The following is a 6,167-nucleotide window of genomic DNA, read 5'->3' as shown; positions in this document are numbered from 1 at the left end:
AGTGAAAGGTGACACACCGCTTTCTCTGCTGGATAGCTAGATGTCCGAGCTTGCTAAAATCCAAGTGAACACAGCTTCAGCAGGCCTTTCAGGTGTCCGGCCTTTGGCTCCCAAGGCCTGCACCAGGGCTGCAGGTAAGGAACCCTCTCCTTTCGACCTCCCATTGGAAACCCTGATTTGCCGCCTCTCTATGCCAAGCAGATAGTTGAGTCTCAAAGCAGCGGGAGAAAGGCACAGTTTTCCCCTTAAACACCAACTCGCCTTTCATTAGGTGTTCCGACGGCGAGGCCTAACTCAAGGCAGTAAGTACGTCACGCCGCTCGCCCCGTGCAGAACTGCCTTGGTACAAAGTTTGAACAGGGAAGGACAGGGCACTGCTTGAGACTCTGCCTCTGGCAGAAACTACACGTAATCTGCATTATCCAAATTTGATATGGGTAACATAGGGAGAAAAGTACTATTTTCGCTCCCCCGGAGGGGAGCAGGATTATTGCGGCATCAAAATTTCCTGAGAAACAGTGTTGCCTGTGTCACTTTTACAGCTCGAATGCCTTTGTGCAGACAATAGAGAGTTCCCAGAAAGCTCGAGTGGGTCCTGTGCCTTCCAGGGGCCATCCCAGGGCCCTCATTGCCAACGGGAAAGCTAGGCCTTTCCACAAGGTATAAAGTATCGTTCAGCTGATCCTTCCACGAATTAAGGCTTTCAGAGGTTTTCCATTGACTTGGAGAGAAATAGTGCTGGAAGTCTAGTATGCTTTTCCTATGACACCTGTCCCCTCACCGTGCGTCAGGGAAGAACACTGGTCGGCTGCACAGCATTACGCTACCAAAGGCCTCCGGATTTCCTCTGGGAAAGCAGAGTTAACGGAAAACCACTGCTTTCTTCTCCACATATCTAGATGGCCAAAACATTCAAAGACCACCCGAACACAGCTGTAGCTGGTCTTAGCTCTAATGCCAGTGGCTCTGAGGGCAGAGCGTGAACTGCCAGGAAAACCCTCTATTCTTAGTCTCCGTTCTGGGTGCACTTACTTACCTGACCTCTCTCTATGCCACGCAGAAACAAGGCATTCCATGCAGCCTTGAAAACGTATAGATTCCACTGCACACTACCTCGCTTAGAGACGTTGCGAGCACACGTCGTAACCTACCTAGAGCCTTAAGTCCCGTAGACCGTTCACACGTTGCCCAATTCTCTGGTTCAAGAGTCATCTGGGGACGTGCCAGAGGGCTCCTTCTGTCTCTTTTTCACTCACTGGAAAATAAACGTACTTGGGCAGTTGTCAACTCTCGGATTGGCATTATATGTGAAAGGTAGAACTTCTCAGCGCTAAAGAAGGACAGCTACAGCCACAAAGCTGCCTGATATGTAGTGCTGCTGCCAGTCTTACGTCCTGCAATGCACTTCGTAGGAATAAGGGCGTTCTCCGCATAACAAAAACGTGCCTCCGGTTCCTTGCATGAGGCATCCCAAAGTCGTCAATACCTAAAGGAATACGACATTGCCAGCCAAGTTCATAGTAAGGTCCATTTATTGCATCCACAAGATTAAGCGTACAACATTCGCCATGAAAACGTAATCCAGGTAGTGCTTTCACGCGAGTCAGCTTTTGATAACTACTGGACTCCTGTGTCCTCAGCACCACCATGGAATTACTCTGCGTTCCCAATATCTCTTCCTGAGAGACTTCACAACCTTCAGGGTCTTTGGGCCTCCGGATCATCTCTCTTAATGCGGAATGAAAGGCGACACACCGCTTTCTCTGCTGGATAGCTAGATGACCGAGCTTGCTAACTTCCACGTGAACGCAGCTTCAGCATGCCTTTGTTTTTCTTTTTTTTTTTTTTTAAATTAAATGCAATTTTATTAAGGATTTCAAATTACATATGTCAAATTTCTAGAATGGAATAGAACCCTTTTGAAACTGGAGAGATGGCATAGATGAACACTGATATCCCTTGAAACTCTAACTTTATTTAAAAAACAATTCCTCTGCAAACCATATTCCCTCTTATATAACAAGACGAAATATTATCTACCTCTTCACTTTGGCAACAGCTACCTCCTAAAGGAATGAAAAAAAAGTGATTTTGCTACTTCTTTAATTTCATTAAAAACGGGATTCTATCTTTAGATTAAAAATTTTAAGTTCAGAAAAAGCTGTGTTCAGGTGAGCTATGGGTACAAAAGAAAAAAAAAGTCACAGAATGCCTAATCAAAACAACCAAAATCATTTTGAAAATAAAGAGGAAAACCAGGTGTTTTCATGGCATTTCCCCCTTTTCCCCCCATAAGCTACTGCAATTGGTTAAGGATTTCCAGTAGTTAATTAAAATCTCAGGAGAGGAACGGATAGTACTATACAAAGAACACAATGTGTTTACATTCCAAGACCTTAATACTAAATTTTTAAAATAGAAGCTCTATCACCTCTAAAAAGGAACAAAATGTAATTTTATTAATATAGCAGGAACTCTAAGGCCTTCCTATAATTACAACCCAATTAATCCATCCTCACTGTCAAAGCTTTAAAGTTCATCCCCAAAAGTAACAGTAATTAGCCTGAGGTATTTTAAATGTGGCTCTACAGTCTCTAATTTAATGGCATTTCCCCCTCTAAAAATGGTCTTATTTCTACTTTAGTCCCATGATATCTGCAGTATTTACTACAATATGGTCATAATTAAAACAGCTGGAAAAAAAATTCTTGGACATTTTCAAACTGTTGCTCGTCCATCCACTTCTATTAAAATAGGAGCCACACAAAGATCTGCAAGGGTTGCCTGACCGGATCCAGAATAAAGGTCCTTAATCTTTGTTTTCCAGTTTAACTATCAGACCTTGGTATAAATAAAATGCTGAATATCACATACTTGTGGTACAAATAGGTCCAAACTTTTGAGCTTTTGATGAGACTGAGAAACATTTCATAAAATTTAACTGAATATGCCTTAACATATCTGTGAGGTAGTTAAGTAAACAGTACTACCCATTTTAATACATAGTAAAACAAAAGGCGTGGGTAAATGACACACATACTTTAAGGAATAAGAATTGGAATTAGCTGTAGAGGCTTGGGGCCTTTTGTCTAGTTCTGACCAAAGGAAATAAAATTTACCCTTTTAATCTTTCCATTAAAAACATTAAATCATTTAAGATTTTGTTTTCTTTTTTTAAAATACTCTCTCATTAGTAGATGTAGTACCTCTTCCAAAGTTGGCACCCTTTTCTTCAATCATGCAGTAAACTGGGTATATAATTTAAGCTAGGCCTCTGCTTCTACCTGAATTAGTACAAAATTAAGATATTATCTCTGGAGAACTAAAATTATATTTGACATTTTAATTTTAGGCTGCAAAAACAAAAACGAGCAAACAACAAAAAACTTGAAATAGGCTTGTCAAATGATGTAAATTCATCCTTTCCAGGGAAGCAGAAGGTAGACCATCCTGCTTCACTGCTGCTTGCACTCTGCTGGGTTTTGATCCTTCTTTGGGTCATAGTCTGGATCATTTTCCTCATCTCCTTCTTCCCCTTCCTCATCCACTTCTTCACCTTCTTCATCATAATCATCATCATCATCTTCAATAGCTTCTCCAGTAAAGTATAACACTGATCTTGGGATTATGAGCTCACGTAAAAAGTGACCAATTTCAAAGTCCGCAGCCAGAATAACTTCAGCATCATCATCCAGATCTCCACTCTCAGGAACTTCAGGAGGGGCAAATAAATTAAAGAAAGAGTCATTAGAAACTGTTTTGGTCACAGTACGAACTGTCCCACGTCCCTTGTGTTTCTGCTTCTTCTTAATGGTTTTCAAAGTGACATTCTTCCCTTTTTTCCAATCTATCTGGCACCCTGTACAACCCATAATTTCTGGTCCATCAAAAGAAAAAGGATCAGAATCATCTGGTTCTGACCTCATCCTATATGTCTTTGTCAACACTTCATTTGTGAAATATTCATTGGATTCAAAGTGAAATTCCAAGACAAAACTCATAGGCTGACCAGCACCTGAGAACTTCACTTTAATATCTTTCAAGTGCTTCAGAATAGGTTCATCATGTTCCTGAACCATATCACTGAGCAAGTCAACATTCTTAAAAACGGTCAACCAAAATTCAGGAATTCCTTTGGGATCTTCTTTTTCTTCATCCTTTTTCTCATCTTAAATCTTGGCCTTTTCTTTTAGCTCCTCCGAAATTTCATCTTCCTCATCTGCTTTCCATTCACATTCTTCTGTAGGTTCATAAATGGCATTAGTGATCTCAAATCGCTTATCAAATAGAGGTTGATAGAGAACAGCATACTTTCTTTCAAGATCATGAACTTCCTCATAGAACTTGGCTTCTATCTGTGCACATTTAACTTGAAGGTTTTTGAGAGCATTCACACGTCTTTTAACTACCCTAGGCAAGCTTTCAATGTATCCTGTTGGTGTTTCTACCAGACCATCAAGTCTTTCTTGAAGGGCTGCAAGAATCTGAGGATTTTGCATCATCTGAACAGTCAGCTGATGCACTTTGATTTTTGTTTCTTCACCAGTTTCTTCTTCTTCTACTTCTTCAACATCATCCAAATCTTGATCAAGTTCAGACTGTACTTTGCTGTCAATGTCTGCCATGTTGTACGAACGCCAAATATCGGTGGCTAGCACAGGGAGCCAGGCAGCCGGAGCTGCGCAGGCAGTGACTCAGGGCGGCGGCGGGAGGAGCAGAAGGCCCAGCATGCCTTTCAAATGTCTAGTCTAGGGCCACAGTGAATGAACACTCTCCTTTCGACTCTCCATTGGAAACCCTGATTTGCCGCCTCTCTATGCCAAGCAGATAGTTGAGTCTCGAAGCAGCGGGACCAAGGCACAGTTTTTCCCCTTAAACACCAACTCGCCTTTCATTAGGTTTTCAGACGGCGAGGCCTAACTCAAGGCAGTAAGTACGTCACGCCACTCGCCCCGTGCAGAACTGCCTTGGTACAAAATTTGAACAGGGAAGGACAGAGCACTGCTGGAGACTCTTTGTCTTTGCCAGAAACTACACGTAATCTGCATTATCCAAATTTGATATTGGTAATGTAGGGAGAAAAGCACTCTTTTAGCCCCTGGAGGGGAGCAGGATTATTGCGGCATCAAAATTTCCTGAGAAACAGTGTTGCCTGTCTCGCCTTTACAGCTCGAATGCCTTTGTGCAGAAAATAGAGAGTTCCCAGAAAACTCAAGTGGGTCCTGTGCCTTCCAGAGGCCATCCCAGGGCCCTCATTGCCAACGGGAAAGCTAGGCCTTTCCACAAGGTATAAAGTATCGTTCAGATGATCCTTCCACGAATCGAGGCTTTCGGAGGTTTTCCATTGACTTGGAGAGAAATAGTGCTGGAAGTCTAGTATGCTTTTCCTACGACACCAGTCTCATCACCGTGTGTCAGGGAAGAACACTGGCTGGCTGCACAGCATTACGCTACCAATGGCCTCCAGATTTCCTCTGGGAAAGCAGAGTGAAAGGCAACCACTGCTTTCTTCTCCACATATCTAGATGGCCCAAACATTCAAAGACCACCCGAACACAGCTGTAGCTGGTCTTAGCTCTAATGCCAGTGGCTCTGAGGGCAGAGCGTGAACTGCCAGGAAAACCCTCTTTTCTTAGTGTCCGTTCTGGGTGCACTTACTTACCTGACCTCTCTCTATGCCACGCAGAAACAAGGCATTCCATGCAGCCTTGAAAATGTATAGATTTCACTGCACACTACCTCGCTTAGAGACGTTGCGAGCACACGTCGTAACCTACCTAGACCCTTAAGTCCCGTAGACCGTTCACACGTTGCCCAATTCTCTGGTTCAAGAGTAATATGGGGACCTGCCAGAGGGCTCCTTCTGTTTCTTTTTTCACTCACTGGAAACTAAACGTACTTGGGCCGTTGTCAACTCTCGGATTGGCATTATATGTGAAAGGTAGACTTTTCCAGCGCTAAAGAAGGACAGCTACAGCCACAAAGCTGCCTGATATGTAGTGCTGCTGCCAGTCTTATGTCCTGCAATGCACTTCGTAGGAATAAGGGCGTTCCCCAGAGAACAAAATGTGCCTCTGGTTCCTTGCATGAGGCATCCCAAAGGCGTCAAGCCCTAAAGGGAATACGACAGCGCCAGCCAGGCTTAGAGTAAGGTCCATGTATTGCAT

At 43.2% G+C, this 6,167-nt stretch overlaps 1 pseudogene; it reads right to left on the bottom strand.

Moving 5' to 3' along the window:
* Positions 1-3,323: 3,323 nt before the first annotated feature.
* LOC131765505 (nucleosome assembly protein 1-like 1 pseudogene) lies at positions 3,324-4,717 on the bottom strand (annotated as a pseudogene).
* Between the last annotated feature and the right edge of the window lie 1,450 nt (positions 4,718-6,167).

This window comes from Kogia breviceps, chromosome 11 (assembly GCF_026419965.1).
Source record: "Kogia breviceps isolate mKogBre1 chromosome 11, mKogBre1 haplotype 1, whole genome shotgun sequence".
NCBI classification, from domain to species: Eukaryota; Metazoa; Chordata; class Mammalia; order Artiodactyla; family Physeteridae; genus Kogia; species Kogia breviceps.
This window is presented reverse-complemented; position numbering and strand designations above follow the sequence as displayed.